Here is a 21,929-nt window from a genome sequence, read left to right on the forward strand (position 1 = left end):
GATGTTGAGGGTTTGTTGTAACAGACGCGGAATATATGCCATAGTGTATCTTTGTACACTGGTTGATACGACACAACAAACTAAACACAGAGTAGAAAAAGTTATATCGAATTCAGTACAATGAGGAATAAGTTAGCATCGTATATGACAAAAGAGTTCGTCTCTCCTTGAAGTATTTAACGCAGATTTAATGATATCAAACCCAAACATTGTATAGAATGTCAAGGACATGAAATATCATTATATTCTGCGAACATACATTATGAAAAACATACATAGTATGCATGGTAATATGCACTGTTGATGACGTCACCAGCAGTTAGTGCAGTGTAGTCCCATATAGAATCATTCAACATTATATACGGTAGCAAGCAGTATGCAATTGATGTGGAAGGTTCAACGATATTCTGGACCATCAATCACGTGTTGATATGAATTATGTAAACATAAAATATGTACAAACAAATACAACGATGCTTTCAGGAAACTCTTTGTTTAGTTCACGAGAATAACATCTCAAATTTGACTATCAAATTAAATTTGTTTTCTAAACAAAAGGATCGCTAAGTGAATGTAATGTTTTAACAAGAACAACCTTCCATTGTTGTGTGTTCATTGCCTCATATACAGTTGTATGGTAACGTGTCTTCACCTTTAACCAGTGATGAGTGAGTCGTATCGGATTAACCGTTCTGATCTTGTACTGCTGTTTATAACTCTACAATCAAACTGTCATCGCTTCAATGGTGACGTGACATTGCGACAGTACCTTACACGTGACTTTACGCCACTTTAAACCAACCATCTGTATATATGAACTTGAAGATTAACATTCCAACAGATCGATATAACTATAGACATGCAAGTATATAACCTATCTGGAACTACGTCACAAATGGGCAGACGAGACAATATATTTCACCTGTGGTGACAGCATTCTCCTGTATTTATTTCTATGTATCCATATATACCTGTTTGAAAGACCTGGTGTCACACAAGCATCACGTGATACCTCAGTTACAGTTGAAACGTCAAAGCACCGTCATAGATAACCTCGCATCAGAATCTATGGAAATACAAAAACATTAATTCTTAATTGAGTGGACCAAGGCTTTGTACACATTCGTTATATCGGATGTATGATAAACAGTCAGTTGCTACCCATTGGCTCCAAGTAATACTTTATAAGAAAAAGCCGCCCAGGAAAGAACCTGGGCACGAATACCAAACTACCGAACGACTGATCCGCTCTCAACCCCAGTCCCCTTGCATCGGGACTGTGACTGTGTGATCATCGTCGGGTGTGTATCACCAATTGCCCTCGAAAAGAACAGATACTACACATGATCTTGGCCAAAAGGCCGAGAAGCTCTATGTAATACCTTATATATACGGTAAGTATTATATCGATTTCACAGTCATCCGTATACGGGATCACTATATAGACTCTCCCAACTTGTACCAACGAATCGTTGTGAAGCTCCATGGCCATACATGCACACATGCACGCAATCAAATCGTCTGCACATAGTATTGCTACAAGCTCATCTTCACAACTAATTGATGGATGATAAACTTCATCCAATTTTCGAAAGATTCTTAAACGTTTGTTCATTTCTAAGATATATTTAACGTATGATCGTTAGTTTAAACTTTGTCATCATATTTAGGTTAGAGTATATACTCGGTGTTTGATCATATGAGAAAAAAACACAAACGAAAAAAAAACTGCCTTGCGGAGTACGCAACCTTATAGAAGAGCTTAAACCATCTTAAAGCGATTTATCTAACCCCCAAAGAGACGTTTAACAGTATTGAATAATACAAGACCGATAAATAGAACGCAATGTCAAAAAGCGAAAAGCAAATAAATAGACTTTAACGATTATTAGATCAACTTTTCAAAAATCGAGTTCATTCCATCGAATCCATTTGCTTTCTACTCTAGTTACGTCATTCATCCGTAAGTTAGGAACTAGCGAAGAATTCGGTCATTTTACGGAAGACCCGCGGCAGCTCAGCTCAGTTTCCGCTCATTGGTTTATATATTTGAGGATAGCCTTTCTCCTCCGTCACACTCGTAATAACCAGGTCAAACATGTTAACCTCCTTTAAGTGGCGACCCTTGGCACGCTATTTGTGCAACAATTGATAGCATTTACAGTGCTGAATATTTTTATTAGAGGAAGAAAATGATATAAATCGATAAAGCCATGTAGTAAACCCCTTATCATGGTATCGAAATCATGAAATCAACACATGCTGCGAGGACCTACAAACTGGTCCACGCAAAGGATATAATATAAAACACTGAGATATTGATGCACCAATCGCAGGAAATGGGATGTTGGGAGAGGTAAGGGGCGACGGGGGGGGGGGGGTGTAGGTAAGTAGTGATTTGTCAAACCGTTGTCATATAGGCAACGTGCTTGCTAGAGGGTATGCGTTGATATACTGTATGTTTATTCAATGCATGTCATACAGTGCCCGAAACCAGATTAGCATACATTACATTTTTCTTCTATTAATCGTTTAGTTTCTTTGTCTTTGTAACACTGTGACTAACCTCAACACACAGTGAACATCCGCAGTAGCTAAAGTATCACGTGACGGTATCAAATATCGAAGGGATTCACAAAGGGCACCGTAGGTTACACCAAACGTGACGTAGTAATTCATGTGGTTATGTCGCACGTTAAGCCACCCCGTGGATATATCAGCCAACAAATGTGCTTGAAACACCGACATGCCCATACCGTCTATAAATTACATTTATGGATCAATAAAAAATACAATCTGTGATAAATTATGTACTGTAGACAGATCGAGCGAGTTGCAAATGCGTCAACGAATAAATCCCGCACCCTCTCTAGACCTCAGGCCGCCGTAGAATACGACCGACTAAACGGTCTAAGGATGCGAGAGAAAATAGATTGATAGGTCCTCAGAAACGTTCACAATTGTGCCACCGCAAAACGAGTTCAGGCCATGTAAAGTGTAGCAATGTGGCAATCACAATACATTGTGAATATCGCCGTCTTCATGAAGGTAAATAGCGCCTTTCCTCAGTTACTATATATATATATATATACATTATGACGTAGCTGCGTGTTAGGGTGTTTAGTTTCGTTATGTTTAATTTGCTGGTACTTCCGACAAGGAACACGATATGCATAATGCACATCGTTCTTTTAACGTAGTAACTAACCTGTTAAATTGAAAGTGAAGGACTCGTATGGTAACTTACAATTATCAGGACTTCAGCAAACCCATTGTGAAAGACGTATGATTTTCGGTTTCATTTAGTCAACGTGGGAAACTAATCAATCACAAATCTGCCGCTTCTGCAGTATGTATAACACGTGGTCATAGTCATAATGTAAGAGGAATGGGGGTCAGCTTAGCGACGCTGACGTCATAAGTCGTACCCGGGCTTTTTTTCTGAGTGACTTGTTAATTATTATGGATGATATATATACATATAGAAAAACCTACCATTATTTGACAAGAATATCTCTTATTCCTGCAAATAAACACAGCCGGACATTTTATTAGAAACATTTAAGAAAAACGTTTAGACAGGTAACATTTTAATGATGAACATACCTTATATAATATATCGTAAATAGCCCAATGATGTCATCTAGACAATGAGATTTTCATTACATGCTTGTAATGCTTTTTATAGGAACCAATAGCAGAAAGGCAGAATATGGTGAAATACCATTAATAAGACTACCCTTATAGGGCCTCCCAGTTTTGCTCCCGATTGCTTTCAAACCATAGAAACTGTGTTTTCAAAGACACTTATTCTGGAACGAGGAAACCAGATATCAAGAAAATAGGTCTCTGGCAGCATAACTATATCCCGACCACCGTGCCACTATTACATTTAAGAAGGTCACGGAATCGTATCTGTACTTTTCATATGTAATTCAAATAAATGAGTACCTTTTGAGGCTAAAAGCGTCTTCCCGCTTGCTCTCCAATAAATAAAGAATAACGTAAAATTGTCACGATTGCGGAGGCAAGGGATAATTGGTTCGTGTCATGTAGCGTTGATTACATGAATTTGACTTGGTTTGTCGAAGTAGTGTATTTATAATACAACTCTGCTTCTTTGGTAGCAGTTGCACGAAGAACCCACTATTTATTAACAAGTTGCGTAGAGTATAAGCAAGAACTTGGTTTGATTTTCAGCCTCACTGTCACGTTCAGAAGTATTCAGTATAACATGGACACATTTTATATGTGATATAGGCCTACATAATATGTAGCTCAATGAGAGAGAGAAAAATGATGCCATCAGTATAATTTGTAAGCCTACCGGTATATATGTTGTTGATATTTATATTGGTCAATAAAACTGTAGATTATAAAGAAAAGAAAATATAATATACAAATAGAGTGTTAGTATAATTAAGAGAATGTGCTATATAATTCGAAATTGTGACCTCAATCCTGTACTTATAAAGATAACCTTGCTGTATTGTGGCCCGCACAAAGTAAAAGTAAAGTAAAGTAAAATTTATTGATATTCATCATAAAATGACAATATAATAAAATGGACTACAGCATCTCAAAAATAGGTTAAAAAAGTATATATGTATCATACAATTCAAAGTCTTAATAATTCTAGGTAAAAATGATCGCCTTAACCGTTCTGTCCGCATACGTGGGATCGTGTAAAATCTACGTGGTTTCATGTAAAAATCAAAGAGAGGGTGATCTAGTCTGTGATACTTTAATATTGCGATCCTATAATATGTCTGCCATTACATCATTGTCACATACGAGGATCAACGTAACTAAACATGTCATTATCGATGAAGCATGAAAGACTCGTAAACAGTAGAATCAATGTTGGCTTAATAGCTTTTATACTCATTTTGGTCCCTTTAGTATGTGTATGGGTAAATACGGCATATTTCAAGCATCTGACGCATATAGTGTGATATGTCCATTCTTAGTTAAACCACTAATTTCATGCAAAGTGAAAGCACAAAAATAGACGATCTTTAAAACGCGAAGCAGAGAGATTAAAGCAGGCTTCTGAATGAATGTGGCATTGAGCAGCTATACATGTACTAGTTTGCGACATGACACACAATATTCCACCATGTAAAGGCAGCAACCGCTATAAGCCAACATACCAACATTATACACTGCACTGCATGTGTGTGTGTCAAATTATTAAAACTTTAATTCATCTCTCCGAGATGTGACTTTCAACCGAGCTATCAGCCGATGATAACATATTATTTACAAACACTACTTCCACTACAATAGTTTGCTATACTCTCGGGATTAATTGGTTACAATTATTATACAACCCAAGGATTATCTGGCCAAGCTTACCACTACCCTCGGGACCTTCAACCGACGGGATTAACTATAGTTAAATTAGCAACCACTCTCGGGATTAACTATTTGACCCTGATCACCACCCTCAGAGAAAGTAAGTTGTTCCTATAGCTTGATGTTAATATATACGAGCAAGTTAGAAACATCACATACATTGTCACGCTTCATCTGACTGGAGCTCACACACTTCAATTTACTGCAAACACTTCACATCAGGCACTTCACACTTCACTTAGTTCAACCTGCACTTCACAAACTCCATGGAGCAGGAACTATCTCACCATCAAATGTTTGATTCCATATGGAGCAGGGACCAGCTCATAACCAAACGTTTGATTCAATTTTGATTTCACGTCTACCAACAATTGATTAGATATACAGATTCCAGAGAAAATAATTAAGATATGAATATTTATTACATAAATTGAGATCTAAAAATAGGCGTTCATCTGGAATAGAATTATGCCCATTTATATCACGGAATATTCAGTCATCGGGTGGCTAAATTTCTCAAGTAGTGAAATCATTATCAAGTCACTGCGGAAAACTATATATACAGTATCCACACAATGTTCATTCATTATGTGATATTATTACAAATAAATATAACAAGTATAAAAAAGAATGTCATGCAATCGTCATTGTTGAACAGGTTTTGGTAAGTTTGTGTGTGAGTGTGTGTGCGTGGAGCGGATGTGGGTCGGGAGGGGGGGGGGGGTACAAACTAAGATAAAGCTTGGATTCTTACACAATTCTTGCAGATATATGCATACAATATAACTAAACTTAAATGATACAGAAAATGGTTAGTAGATTCAGAATTATTTCATCATTCCAATCGGTAGGTAACTGTAAGCTGTTTGGCATCCCAGTATATGCATCACACCATGGATCTCTCACTAATAGATCCATGATCACACACAGAAGTGCTCCTCGTCACGCCGTGATTATATAACGAAAACTGTAACACGAGCCTGAGTTTAAGCATGTCAATGGCCAGGTGCTGTTTAGTATATAAAGTTTTTTTTTTTTTACGGACATTTCACAAATTACAGATCGTTCAAATGGTTTCTTTCACTTTTAAGTCTGCTCCGTCCTACATTAAAGTAACATAATGTTGTTGAGACCACCAATATGCTAAGACTATAGACGAATGTGGCATCTAGCAACTGACAAGCATGGATGTTGCTCGAGGACAATGGGTTGACTCCGCAAAATAATGGGATTAACTGTAACTATGGTAACAATCTTACTCATTAACTGCATTGTGATATCTAATAACAATTTTAATACGTTATAGCTTTTACGAGTGTAATCCATTTAATACAGTAGCTTGTCTAAATAGAGAACGCCATTTGAGCAGAATATATATAGCAGAATACTACACTGAATGCAACACAGAAGGATCTATACAACAATTCATTGCGGTTTACCGCATGTTGTAGTTAAACCTAACCTGTGTAGTTCCTGTTATATAGCCCGTACAATAACACTCTTGACTACACATACTTGTGTCAACGGAATATTGTACAAGCGTGTATGTTAGTAGAATTGAAAGCAACAGTCTTCCAATATGATTACTCAAACCCTCAAGCCTATACTCGTCAGAACTGTAACAACCAAATGCATTATGTTGCATTATTAATGTATTTATGACTTCTTAATTTTTCATACTTTTTATATTATATGTCTTTTTAAAAACTATTTTTTATTATATGTCTTTTTAAAAAACTATTTTTTTAAAAACTATTTTATTAAGCATTATTAATGTATTTATGACTTCTTAAATTTTCATACTTTTTATAATATTATATGTCTTATCAGAGGGCCTCGTGGAAGATTAGCTATTGCTAAACGAGCTACCCTCTTAAAATAAAGTTGAAATAAAAATAAAATAAAACCAAATGAAACGGCCACGCTCTCAACCCCAGTGCCCCCCTTCTCAATTCCAAAGCCCCCGTACCCCTGATTCTATCCACCCTCCCCTCCCCACCCCGCCCTTCGGGAGTGTTGCCTTCCTTCTTCATGCTTATCACTGATTACTACTATATTCTGATGTGTATTACTACAATTATAAAACTAATTTAACCTGATTCAATACTTTGTAAGTTTCTCTAAATGACTACATTTGTTTTCGTGCAATACACATAGCATATTGCTACACTTATATGCTGTATACCGGTTATTTGTGTAACTCATTTTGTCTTTTGCCTGCACGTTAACATCTGAGGTTAACACAGACATACAAAACCGCGGCAGTGATCTTGCATTCAAACCATTCATTTCTGGTCAGTCATGTTTTGACACACTACAGCTTGTACAACAGCACCCAATTACAGCTTCCGTGTTTATATTCTGGTCGCTCCTTTAACCTCAGACCCACCAACCTATCAGATGAATCCATCAATTGCGTCGGCACGTTTTACGTATTTCCCCCGAGTTGATAGCCCGTAAGTTCAAAATGCGATTATTACGTGATATCTACGGTAGCTCGTAACGAGCATTTACAGCGTTCGCGTTCCAGTCAATGCACTGGTACACAAGGCTTTTTTGTTAATAGACAATGAGGCTGAACCCTACGTAAATACTGCTGAGTTCAAAGTGCGTACACATTTGTATTATTTCAGTTTTAATACCCTACTGATGTTATCAAACCCTCAAGAGATACATACGAGATTCCAAAAATTAACTGCAGGGTAATTGTCGTCTGTTGTGTTTCCAAAGGAACCAAAATGGCCTTTCTGTATGGCCTAGTAAAATACTTGGAAATTTGCACAGTGAAACAGAGCAGTGCATATTATTAAGAAATATCTTCGATACAACATTGAAAATGCCTTGACATTCATACCCCACCCCATCCTCCGTAACACGGTCACCACATCTATACACCACTTCGCTCCATAACTGCCCTGCTTTCAGTAGAAAACATTGACATATTATTAAAACATAACATTTTTCAATTACAGATAATCGAGAAGCCAGCAATTGCTAAACCGCAAATCATTCTCGGCTTCCAGTGTTTACGTTTGAGAATTCATGCTGCATAATAGTTTTGACGGTACGAAACTGCAACAGTTAACGATGATAAGTTTGGTAAACATGTACGTTTTGTATATTTACAGTCTGTATGTTACACGGAATTAAACGGTTCAATAACTTTCTCATTCCCCGTGTGTTATGAATGTTTATCAAAGTTGCTACATCGCACCTGCTGCATTCAGAATGAGTTTTTGAAAACGGTTGATGGACTATTGGCATACGAACGGCTAAAACCCCTCAACGATCATTATAGCTGATCTTTTGGCTTGAAATTATTGACGAATCACGCAGAGGTTTCTGGGCATAGCGCTCACAGAATGAATCAAATTTACATTGGGGAAAGTGCTTCAATACCGCGGTTAAAGTCACATGTTACTACTGCCTTTGGGTAAACTTTCAACCTCGCGTTTGTAAAATAGGCAAATTGAGCTTATAACTCTAGGCTAGGCTAGCCATATATACTTATAACCATAAATTACTGTTTACTAACATCACACATCCATTGTCCAGTTTAGTGAAGTAACTCGCCCCCTCCCCGTTCCTTGGAACCGCCCGTCCAGCTATTGTTGGTTTGTTTTAGATATGGTCTTATTTCAAACTCTACTTCCCCGTCTGTCAGTGTGCCAATATCACATGTGTTGTACAATTTAGCAAACAATATTAATACGACCATGACATCCATTCGACAGTTATATATAGAAAAAACCTGCTATGTACGGAAAATACATCAGTTTTATATTTTGATCCGATTACCTGTTTACGTGATATCAACGGCAATAGTTATTCAAATGTAATGTATGTCACCAGTCTGTATTCGCGATTAATGTATAGCCTACACTTGACATGGAATGATAACTTGAATGCAGGGACCTTGGCGAGTTTAGATAATCAGTGACTTTGTTAAATGTTTCTTACATTAATGACAAATCTCATCCATCGATATTATTTAACAGGTTAAAGGAACTTGGGTACTGGTGCATGGGACCGGTACATTCCAATTGACCACTCACTTGTTTGCTTCTGACCAATCAATGCTACATCAAGTCAAGCAATTTTCTGTTTAAGAAGTCGGTCACTTTGAATCATGACTGAAGATTCCTCACGTAACTTGAAAGGTTTACATGTAAACCTGGAGGTTTATCTAATGATATACACATTAATATAACATATAGCGTATAGCGTTAATGACAAACGTGATTCTAGTAACCTAACATAACGTTGTTTACAACAGGGAGAGTTAGAGACACGACGTGACCTTACAAAATGGCGTTATGTTGTTAACATAAAGTAACCTAAGTAACACAACGTAACGTCATTCATAGCGTACATTAGTATTATAAAGATAAAGCAGAGTAGTAACACAATGATATATTGCTACTAGATATAATGTCAATAGAACATTCGGTAACGTCAGTGACACCACTTATGTTAATAAGGTAAAATAAATAAATAACGCTGAACGGCATCGTGGCAGGTTTGCAATATAAAATACTGTTAACACGATATAGCTCTACAGTCATGAACACGTATTATAACTGTTCTACCAGTATTTGAATCCGTTATGGTACTCTCATGGGCAATGTGGGCAGGACCGGACTTGGGCCATCATGCCTGCTATCATGACCTTACGTTCCGTTGGGCCCAATGATGGCTAATCCGGTCACGGATGCGAGGCAGCTGCTTACATCAGTGATATGGAGCATTTCATTTGTAGTAACAGCTCAGTACCCTACAGGCGTACTTATACCGTAAAATAAATGAAATAAATCGGCCAGAGATGTAAACAAAATATATATCTCAAATCCAACTCACTTCACCATCGGACAACGTCAGAAGGATGAACAAATAACAGCTTTAATATATTTTTTTTTTGTGAGGGAGGACGGAAGGTCGAGGGATAAACACTATTCATATTTCTCTCTATACAACCAAGTTTCCGCCCCATGCATGTATGAATGCAATGCACAACCGGGTCGCACTACTCAATGAACAGTTGAGTACTTCCACGTCACCTTTAAATGAAGAAATGGTTAACTTCATAACTGTTGTTATAGGCGGTTATATGCAAGGAAATGCAATTTTCAAATTTGTTGAGAAATGGAACAGAATAGAGACAAACGTCGGATCAGTAAATTGGTTTTGGTTTATTATGTAAGGCGCCTGTTATACTATATTAAGTGAAAGGCACTCGAGAGAAGAATCACGTCTTCTCATTCAAAGACCTAAGTTTGCGAAAGGGAATGAGTTTCCACTTATACGTGTATGATCGATACCAAAAGAAATATATGAAAAGATAAAGTTTAATTGCTTAGCACAATCCTTTGGCCTTACGATAAAGAAAGTCATGACTAGGAATATTGTTTAACAGATGAATTGTAATCAGGAAATAGGAAAAGGGAAAGCATATACGGTTACATACTTCCGCAATATGCTAACGTAAAGCTGACCGTATACCTGCAATATGCTATCGTAAAGCTGACCGTATACCTGCAGTATCCTAACGTAAAGCTGACAGTAAACCTGCAATATACTAACGTAAAGCTGACCGTAATACCTGCAATATCCTAACGTAAAGCTGACCGTAATACCTGCAATATACTAACGTAAAGCTGACCGTATACCTGCAATATCCTAACGTAAAGCTGACCGTATACCTGCAATATCCTAACTTAAAGCTGACCGTATACCTGCAATATTCTAACGTAAAGCTGACCGTATACCTGCAATATGCTAACGTAAAGCTGACCGTATACCTGCAATATGCTATCGTAAAGCTGACCGTATACCTGCAGTATCCTAACGTAAAGCTGACCGTATACCTGCAATATCCTAACGTAAAGCTGACAGTAAACCTGCAATATACTAACGTAAAGCTGACCGCAATACCTGCAATATCCTAACGTAAAGCTGACCGTAATACCTGCAATATACTAACGTAAAGCTGACCGTATACCTGCAATATCCTAACGTAAAGCTGACCGTATACCTGCAATATCCTAACTTAAAGCTGACCGTATACCTGCAATATTCTAACGTAAAGCTGACCGTATACCTGCAATATGCTAACGTAAAGCTGACCGTATACCTGCAATATGCTATCGTAAAGCTGACCGTATACCTGCAGTATCCTAACGTAAAGCTGATCGTATACCTGCAATATCCTAACGTAAAGCTGACCGTATACCTGCAATATCCTAACGTAAAGCTGACCGTACCTGCAATATCCTAACGTAAAGCTGACCGTACCTGCAATATCCTAACGTAAAGCTGACCGTATACCTGCAATATCCTAACGTAAAGCTGACCGTAATACCTGCAATATCCTAACGTAAAGCTGACCGTATACCTGCAATATTCTACCGTAAAGCTGACCGTATACCTGCAATATCCTAACGTAAAGCTGACTGTATACCTGCAATATCCTAACGTAAAGCTGATCGTATACCTGCAATATACTAACGTAAAGCTGATCGTATACCTGCAATATGCTAACGTAAAGCTGACCGTATACCTGCAATATTCTAACGTAAAGCTGACCGTATATACCTCCAGTATCCTAACGTAAAGCTGACCGTAAACCTGCAATATCCTAACTTAAAGCTGACCGTATACCTGCAATATCCTAACGTAAAGCTGATCGTATACCTGCAATATACTAACGTAAAGCTGATCGTATACCTGCAATATCCTAACGTAAAGCTGATCGTATACCTGCAATATTCTAACGCAAAGCTGATCGTATACCTGCAATATCCTAACGTAAAGCTGATCGTATACCTGCAATATACTAACGTAAAGCTGACCGTATACCTGCAATATACTAACGTAAAGCTGATCGTATACCTGCAATATACTAACGTAAAGCTGATCGTATACCTGCAATATACTAACGTAAAGCTGATCGTATACCTACAATATACTAACGCAAAGCTGATCGTATACCTGCAATATTCTAACGCAAAGCTGATCGTATACCTGCAATATCCTAACGTAAAGCTGATCGTATACCTGCAATATGCTAACGTAAAGCTGACCGTATACCTGCAATATTCTAACGTAAAGCTGACCGTATATACCTCCAGTATCCTAACGTAAAGCTGACCGTAAACCTGCAATATCCTAACTTAAAGCTGACCGTATACCTGCAATATCCTAACGTAAAGCTGATCGTATACCTGCAATATACTAACGTAAAGCTGATCGTATACCTGCAATATCCTAACGTAAAGCTGATCGTATACCTGCAATATTCTAACGCAAAGCTGATCGTATACCTGCAATATCCTAACGTAAAGCTGATCGTATACCTGCAATATACTAACGTAAAGCTGATCGTATACCTACAATATACTAACGTAAAGCTGATCGTATACCTGCAATATTCTAACGCAAAGCTGATCGTATACCTGCAATATCCTAACGTAAACCTGACCGTATACCTGCAATATCCTAACTTGAAGCTGACCGTATACCTGCAATAATCTAAACTTCCAAGCGCAATTGATAAATTTCAACGACAAACTTAAAGGAGGGATAGGTGTAACGATGTTATCAAAACCCATCATGTTGGCATATGACACTAGATATATTTGCAAACAGAAATCTGGGATTTTAGTATATTTTAGAACGATCATGCAGCTCGCAGCATTGTAAGAAGGAACAAATCGGGAGGTTGCTGGTATAACAATAATTGCCTTGGAGAACATGCACACAGTATCGTAAATTATGTACGGTATGACATTTTCACGCTACGTGCGGGTGTGTCTGAGTGTGTGTTTGGGGGTAGGGGGGGGGGTTGCCAACGTGTTTTTAGAACAGCAGACATGACTTTCATTTCGATGGTCAAACATTATCTTCACAGCTTTGTTTGACGCATTCTTAAAAGTGCACTAAGTCACGAGGGTCTCAAGCCTGCAGGCATTTGTATCCCATACATGAGTAAAATGAAAAAAGACATCAGAAACACGTAAACTGTAAAACTCGGTTGATTTGACGTTATTATTTTGATAGGATGATTAAACTGGTTCCATCACATTAAAGAAAACAACAACTTAATGGTGACCTTTGTGACCTGAGCGATCAATAAATGTTGTGGTTTGTCAGTTTATTCTCTTGCTTTGCGTTATACAGTTTTTCATCTTTGGACCTAGTTGTCTCGATTTATCGTAAAAAGTTCATATAGAAAGATACATCACCGGCAATAAAAGTGAAAGTGAACCGTAAAGGTCTTTAAGGCCATGTCGAGGAACTTTAAAAAAAAAATCAAGTCATATAATTATTCATAGAAAAGGTCGGTACATGTCATGAGCCGACTATAATACTAACTCCTATGTCGATCATGAAATGACAAGAACTTCATGATTTACATGAAATTCAGAACGGCATTGTCAATTGTAGCACCATAATGTAAATGTAAATCTGTATGGTGAAGTTATGCATATGTATGATAACTAAATCAGTAAAGGAAGGTCCCGAGTGAAAGATATGATGGACCTCGTGTGTCGGGGGAGAGGGGGGGGGGGGGTGACAAGCCTGATCGAGCTTAGAAAATTAAAATATACCATAGCTTTGTAAATAAAGCAGAAGGGGTTGTGGAAGAAGACAAGCAAGTAATTAACAGATTGGAAGCGTTAACAATTACAATTTAAATATAGAAACAAAAATACGAAGAGGGAATTTACTGGGATGCTGCCCCAGACCTGGCAAGACCTTAGCCAATAAACCCACCAATAGACCCACCTTAGCTAATAAAAAAGGAAAAGCTCCCTGCCCGGTGGCTGGACTGTTCCCCGGACCTTGAGTTCACTGAGAATTTCATATATAGACATATACCAAACCAGTCATGTTATATAGCCGTTATGCTGAAGATATAAATATTCATGAGGACATATTTAGAACATGATGTACGCGAAAGACGTCTGGACTTCGAGCTAATGAGTAAAGTACTTTCAACCATTTACTTTGATCATCGACCTAACTACGAATATGCAAATATATTAACATGAATATTACGAAAGTTCTTACAACAATCGTATTAAATTTAAGACTTTAAAATTAGCATTTGTAGTGACATATCATGATGTGACCTTTGAACTCTCACTCAAGAAACATAGTAGACGTAGAAACCGATAGGGAGGTCAAAATACAAGGTGACATTCTCTAGTCCTTAGATGAACTTTGACCTACATGTCATCACTTCGACCGAATTCAGACACAGTACTGTGTATTTGAAAGGGACAATAATTGGTACAATGAACTATGATTACGTTTGTCTCTTGTCATAACCGATAGTAAAATTGGGCTGCTCATGCATTATTCGGACTTTAAGTTTTCTTAACCTGTTTAAGAGACACTCTGGATATCGATGGAAAATCATGTCCGATCTAATTTATGATTTGACCTAATATGACCTTTAGGCTACATATGCATTCAATTGTACAATACAATGCATTTGTCCACTCAAGTCGGTGTGTATATATTGAGTGGACATGTTAGTGGTATCACTCTATTGTTATGTCAGGACAACCAGCGTTGGTAATAATCAGACACATTCTGCCAAACGTTTTCTCAGAGTTATACTTTTTGACTTGGTTTAAGTCACTTATTGAATCCAATATGGCATTCATAAAGTTGTTCGATGCTGATAAAATATATTGGTATTGATGAGTTTCAGGGCTTCAAAAGTGTACACGTGTTGTTGAAATCACTAAAGCGAACCTTTGCAGAGAACCCCTGACGTCACGTGGTACTTTCATGACAACCAGCAGGCTATTCACCTGCTCTGAATACGTACTATTTGTCGCTATCCCATTGAGAGCTATATATAAATGTTGACAAGGCATTAAACCAGCGTACTAAGAAATTAATTATCAATTGATAAATATCGTCCAATCTCTTTAGTCAACTTGTTTCACGCCCGAACCGAGTTCTTTTATATTTTCGTTTCCATAACAATATTTGCAGCCCATGATTATATTACCAAAGCTGATTGCTAAACCATATTATATCCATATGCCCTAAATATAATCTTCTTTTTTCATCAATATATATTTCTATATTGCCATAGTTGGTTTTACACGTGAAGGCCTTCATAAGTCCAAACTGCGCATGTTAATTTCGCGTACACTAAATTCATTTCATGTGAATCTAATATATTTTCATCAGTTTTCTTCAGAGAAGGTCTCTTTGATATGAAAAGCGATTTTTCAGACACTTTATCCTCCGTATTTCAACCGTAAACTTAATTATGAAACAGCGAGTCGCCAACCACCGTGCTCAAATGTTGGTAGAACTTCCCAATTAAACAAGAAATCTCTAACTCTCGGCAAAACGTGTCCAATTATTTTTTCATCAATTTTAGTTATCTTAAATGTTTTCCCGCATGATGATGTCAGACTTAAGTCATATGCCGAAATATAGAGATGGAGTTTTTCTCTAATATTGATGATTTACGAAGATAGCACCACGTGACTTCAAAATAGAACGTGATTGGTAACTGTTTTCAAGCGAAAACGGCCAACTGCAGTATCGTACGCTAGAAATTACAATTTATCGTCTTTCCTTTGTCGCAATACATGGGGACCCCCCCTCCCCCACCCCGTATTAAACAGGGTAAATTAAACTCTAAAACTCTTGTTGTTCTTGTTAGTCCTTTGTTTACATCGGACAAATTCCGGTTTTCGAGATATACAATGGCAGACACTAAAGTAATTCATACCCTTTAGGTTTATAAGTATGATGTCTTGTACAATTCTCTTTACCCCAAAGTCTTGAAATGAGGCAATTCTGCTGAGGAATGCTTGAATGATGCGAGCAGGTTTGGCATAGTTACTGATGGCTTAATTAATAATTAGTATATACGCGAATTTAATAATTACACAGAATAACGGGTTCAAACACATGTGTTTGACCATTCAAGGGTTATGAAGTTATATTAAGTGATAATTCGTATGTTCTTTGGAAGTGAAAACTAATCAATCTTAATATCGGTAAAACATGAATATGAAAACAATCTCAGTTAAACTTTAACCTATTTTACGATTTCAGACTGTTTAATGAACCTACATGAACATGAAATTATGATTGGGATGGCTTTAAATTTAAACTCAGTTTCATTTTGTTAAGTTACGAGAAATTAATAAGCTTACAGTTCGTGTGAAGGCTTTAATTCACTCTTGCATAAGCCGACCCACTCTGAATACCAAACCAGTTCATCCCAAAAGTCTACAAAACAATAAATATAAGCACAAAACTACAAACAATCGAATCGGGTATAAGTCCCATTGTGAAGAGGATGTTTCGATATTTCTTCATTGCGTTCAGGTAACATCAAATTATTAAAGACATTTGTTACCATTAGGCAGGATGGACCTGAAATACGCACGTAAAATGCATGAAAGCACTTCGCATAAACACAGTATTTTGGGGAAGGAGGATAAAGTCCTTTCAGTTTTATAGAAGCCTTTAACGACTCTGCGCATTTCATTTCTTTTTCCCCCCTCATTTTCGTTTTTGCATGAATAGCGTTCAATAATCAGGCCGCCAGCGGCAGAGTCTTTCGACACGTTACATCGCCTCAATCCGTGTCGTTCTGTCACGCACGGCATCGGCTTTATCACTTGCTTGGATTTGCCGCCGAGCTCGGTAGACACGTACAAGCAATTTACGGGACATTTCTCGTGCAGCGCATTCCCCAAATATGAAGAGACCGTCAATTGTCTCAACGGATTTTGTGATTGATTTTTCTGAAATATGAAGATACATACACCTAGCCATAAGAATCGATCGCGGGCGCGTTCATAGGCCTACAAAAGGCAACTCAAGCGTGCAGGACGACGGCCTCGCAATACCGTTGAAATTTATAGACGGAAAGAGTGAGAGAGAGAGATGGAGGGGGGGGGGGGGGGAGAGAAAGGACATAATAAGAGAGACAGCGATGCATAGCACTTCTCTAGTGACGGTAAAATAACCATTTACATACTGCGAGATCGCGATATAAATATATACCCCATGGTGATGACATATCTGTGCATCCTGCAGTTGCTCATATATACTAATGATATACCTCACGTATAGTCTTTACGTATATATATAGTCTTTACGTATATATGTATATATAGTCTTTACGTATATATGTATGTATAGTCTTTACGTATATATGTATGAGTTTAAATGTCTTTCCAATTCCTCCCCATTTCCTCTGCCCTCTTATTTCTTCTCCGTTACTCTTCCTTAGCTGTTCCATGTACCTACCTTCCTGTACCTCGCTCTCCCCTTGTTTTACCCTCCCTGTTGTTGAGTCTCTTATTTTGCCACACAACGAAGCAGACCTGTTGATGATCTTCAAACTTTGATCTGATAGTTGGTTAGATTACATAACATTTCCGGGAAGGGTTGGGTGGAGGTGAGCCGGGTGGGTGGGTGGAGGCGAGCCGGGTGGGTGGGTGGAGGCGGTGAAGCAGGTGGTTTTTAACTAAATGTTTATCCCTAAAATCCCTGCTGAAACAAAATATTCAGAAGATGTCCGTTCGATTGAAATTAATTTAACAGAATTGCTATAGCTTTGGTTTACACGCTGTTCTGATTTACATATATATATACATATTCATAACCGTATATGCAGAAACACCAAGACCTCAAGTTTTTTTCATCTCTCAAGACAAGTTATAATGTGGCAAGTTGCATTGCCTCAAGAAGTACGGTATTGTATGATATTACATGTGATGCAGTATTTCTCGGGTTAGGGTTAGGGTTAACCCTAGGGGTTAACCCTAACCATAGGGTTTTCCCGGTCCACATGGTACGTCATTCATTGGGCTGTATCATGCATGATGACATTGCTCGACATATTAAACTGTGTACAAAACGGTACTCTTGAGAAATACTGTCATGTGAGGATTGGTTGGCAGAAACTATTTTTTGATATATATCACCATACTAATAACGTATAACTTATTTCAATTTATTCATTTATTCTTTGTCACCAGTGCGAGACTGTGGGATAAGAAGTAATACAAACTTTTAGGGATCCCTTATATATCGTACAATTCCATTAAATATTCCACACGAGGCACCCTCGGTTTTGTGATACGTATCATTTATTCCAAAAACATTAAAACGTTAAAACCTATAACGATCACGCGTTGGTTTGGCACGTTGAAGAGTCGTGAGCATTATTCCACCGTTAAGTATATTATTCCCCATTGTGAGCCTCGGTTAATACAAACCATCAATTTGGCTATATTTATCAACAACTATATGAACAAGCCTTATCTATAACACTAAATATTGATATCTTTAAGCTTATCAGCGTCATTTAGATCGTGTTTAAAATTACCCCTTCGAACGTTTGCACTTTGCAAACGAGGTGTGCTTGGCTGCGTAAATAGGACTGCTTGAGGCTATCCGGGGCCAACTTTATGATTTCAAAAGAAGACGACGGATAATACGTTTTTTACTTCCTCCGATTTTACAGATTATCATTTTCGTTCTGCGGTGATGTCCAGTTGTTGTTTTTCATCATAATTCATTTAATTCTGTTTCAGAATTAATCGATCAACGCGCAAGATCGTCAGGCTAAGATTCCGGATTATTCGCGGTCATTCTATCATTTTCTAAGTGTTCGTAAAGGTTTCCGTAGTAGTTTATTGGCCTCTTTCATCAAGCGGCCTATTGGTAGGATGGCTTTGTGTCATCGAAAGAAACATGCAAAGAGTATATATGCAGATGAACTACTCAAGCAGTTTTTATGCGTTGCAACATAAAACTCTTTAACATTTAGCGATTCTAACTAAATACTACTTTGGCAGTCACCCCTCCCGCCCCTTCCCCTCCCGCCCTTCCCACTCCCGCCCCTCCCTTAGCTCAACACAACCCTCTCTTAAAGGTGAATGCCTAACACACGCACCAACTGGTAGCCAAACTCTACATTCATAAAATCGTGTGTGAAAATGTGTATATATGAAACTTATAGGGAAGTTAAAAGAACAACAAGAGATTCTGGCCACATTTCGTACAAACGAACCACACCCCACCAATACCGTATACTTCCCAAAACTGCAGCCTTTAGTGGTCGTTTTAACCACACTATAACAATGATTGCAAATTCGCTTTGTTTTTTGTTGTTACGCCGTATGTCCCTCTGTATGTTAAAATGTCTGTCGATCTGCTAAACTGTGTGACTGTCTAAAGTAACGGTTTGCACACTACACGTATATGTGTATTATAACGATGGTATATATTAGAATTAGTTCTCCCACTTAAAGTGATTAGTACACATAATGTCTGGTATTGTCTGTAAATATACAGAAAGGAGGAACGGTGTCAAATTACAATGAAAATATCACATCACGTCATAGGCTGTTAGACGATCTTCTACCTTTAAGTCACCTCCACACCCCCCACACCCCAACCCAACCCCCCCCCACACCCCACCCCACCCATGGCTGCTACAGGTATATCTGACCCTGTCAGTTCTCTTGTCTGGTGAATTATAGTTTCCTCTTGGTTGGGGTGGATACATTTAGTCTGTTTAGTGCACTGATGGATCCATAATTTCTCGGAAGTGGTGAGACAGATATCGGTCGACACCGAAATTATACTTCCGCAATAGTGGTGCATCCGAGAAAACATTGGTAAAAGTAGAGAATACCTGCGCGCGAACTGTGCTCCATGTTTCCTTATGTGAGGAGAAGAGACGACCTCGGTCTCTCTCCCTACATCCGCCCCTATATACTTCAATATGAACAGTATACAGGTGCCACGCAACATTTCACCATGGTCATTGTTGCCTAGAGACGGAAAACTAACTTTCTGTTACAAGACGGAGCATGTTATATTCTTCAACAATTAACACCTTACTGTATTTTATCAGGGAGTTGTTATTATCTGCCATGTTTATGTTGTTCATGCTTTGGAGTGAGCCCGTATATGGCTTCATACTAATAACTGCAGTAATGCTTTATGACGTAATCATCTCTTCATATTAGTTAATATATCTTCTCTCCTATTACAGTTAGCCTGGTTAGGCCTACAATAAACAGTTAAATTGATATGGTAACTTCATTAACAAAAGACAAAACCTGCAAATTCACCTTATAGAACAATACCGCGATCAGCATATCCTAACAACACACACGCTAAAATATATCCAACTGCAATGTGTTTCTTTAAATGTGTTCCATAACCTTTGCAATATTCGGAAAGCAACGCCATGTATTTTGTTAATGTCCTAGAAACGTGCCTTTTTCGCTGTAATCGTTAACCATACTTAAGCCATACCTCTAAATCATAACGCGGTTTTAAATTCAACGTTTGTGAAATATTAATGATTTCAACAAATAGTAATATTGCGTTTTTGGACTTATACATGCGTTAGTGGATTATAATTAACGGTTTCAACCGGATGAATTCGTGACATCGAATCGTGCATGGAACGCCGTTTGTGACAATCAATATGAACAATTAATGTGGTTGCTCTCTATATCAAGTTGATGAAGCTCAAAACTAGCTTCATCTTTGTGTCAAGGTGTTACGCATTGCTTCCTAGATGTACGTAGGTGGGAGATCAGTTGAGGAGTTTTTTTTAGCATTTTATCTCCTTAAGCAAGTTAGAGTCTGCATAGATGTTATCATTACGAGATGTTTCATCCGGTTCTCACTTGCCTACATCAGTGTTCATTGGCGTAGGAGGCGGGGGCTGGGGGGGGGGGTGCAGCCCCCAACCAAATAGTTTTGTGAAAATTCGGGCAATATGCTGAGAACTTCTCGGGCACCTACTGAAAGTTAAATAGTTGCAATGATCAGTGTAGCTAAAGGAAATCAATAGTTTAAATAAAAATCTCCTTGGTAATTAAAAGTTCTAAGCTTGCCCGACTAATTTGCCATTACTAATGTAAAAGAGAGTTTTGACATAATTGGCCCTTCATGCTTTTTCTCCATCTTCATAAGATGTTTCGTTGTTTACATTAGCATACCGCGGATGATGCGATGTAATAACCGATACATGCCTAACTTATATGTACATTAACAAGTTGGAAACATTTTGGTAATATTTTTCGGGCAAGTCGTTACAGCCCCCCCCCCCCCCAAATCAAATTGGGCCCGTACGCCTATGTCATTGTTGTATCGTTATTGAATATATCCCATAATACCACTATGAATGTCCATGTAAGATAGCGTCCCTTGCAAAGACTAAACAATATACATATGAGTATTCATTTACCAAACATATAGTATTGACCCATGTGCACATCAAGATATCCCTTGACACAATGTGTATACTCTGCAACGAACTTAGGAATTTGATGCGATCATAGAAACAATTCCAAAGTGTGCGACGATTGCTTCAATAATTTAAAGGAAATTATTTAAGCCAATGACTTACAATGGCATTTTGGTCTACTATCGAATTGCTACATTTTCAATATTTTTTATTGTTATCTAAATCAACTTATAAAGCTGTTGATAACTATCAAAATGAACCAAACAGTACTTTAACAGATGAAACTTAATGTGCAATTCTCCAA

General features: G+C 37.9%; 2 protein-coding genes, 1 long non-coding RNA gene and 1 pseudogene across 4 annotated transcripts in view; 2 read left to right on the forward strand and 2 right to left on the reverse strand.

The window, feature by feature from the left end:
* Nucleotides 1-21,929, reverse strand: part of LOC139968562 (methylcytosine dioxygenase TET2-like) — a 130,792-nt gene that overhangs the window by 54,814 nt on the left and 54,049 nt on the right. For both annotated transcript variants that reach the window (XM_071972649.1, XM_071972648.1), the window contains exon 2: nucleotides 972-1,066. The gene's annotated coding sequence lies outside the window, so the exon portion shown is untranslated. The remainder of the gene's footprint in view (nucleotides 1-971; nucleotides 1,067-21,929) is intronic.
* Nucleotides 1-21,929, forward strand: part of LOC139968572 (small ribosomal subunit protein RACK1-like) — a 151,972-nt gene that overhangs the window by 34,285 nt on the left and 95,758 nt on the right. The gene's annotated exons all lie outside the window — the stretch shown is intronic.
* The window catches only part of LOC139968578 (uncharacterized), a 105,557-nt gene that overhangs the window by 26,678 nt on the left and 56,950 nt on the right, over nucleotides 1-21,929 (forward strand). The gene's annotated exons all lie outside the window — the stretch shown is intronic.
* Nucleotides 1,275-1,373, reverse strand: LOC139969291 (U2 spliceosomal RNA; annotated as a pseudogene).

Source organism: Apostichopus japonicus, chromosome 6 (assembly GCF_037975245.1).
Source record: "Apostichopus japonicus isolate 1M-3 chromosome 6, ASM3797524v1, whole genome shotgun sequence".
Lineage (NCBI taxonomy): Eukaryota > Metazoa > Echinodermata > Holothuroidea > Aspidochirotida > Stichopodidae > Apostichopus > Apostichopus japonicus.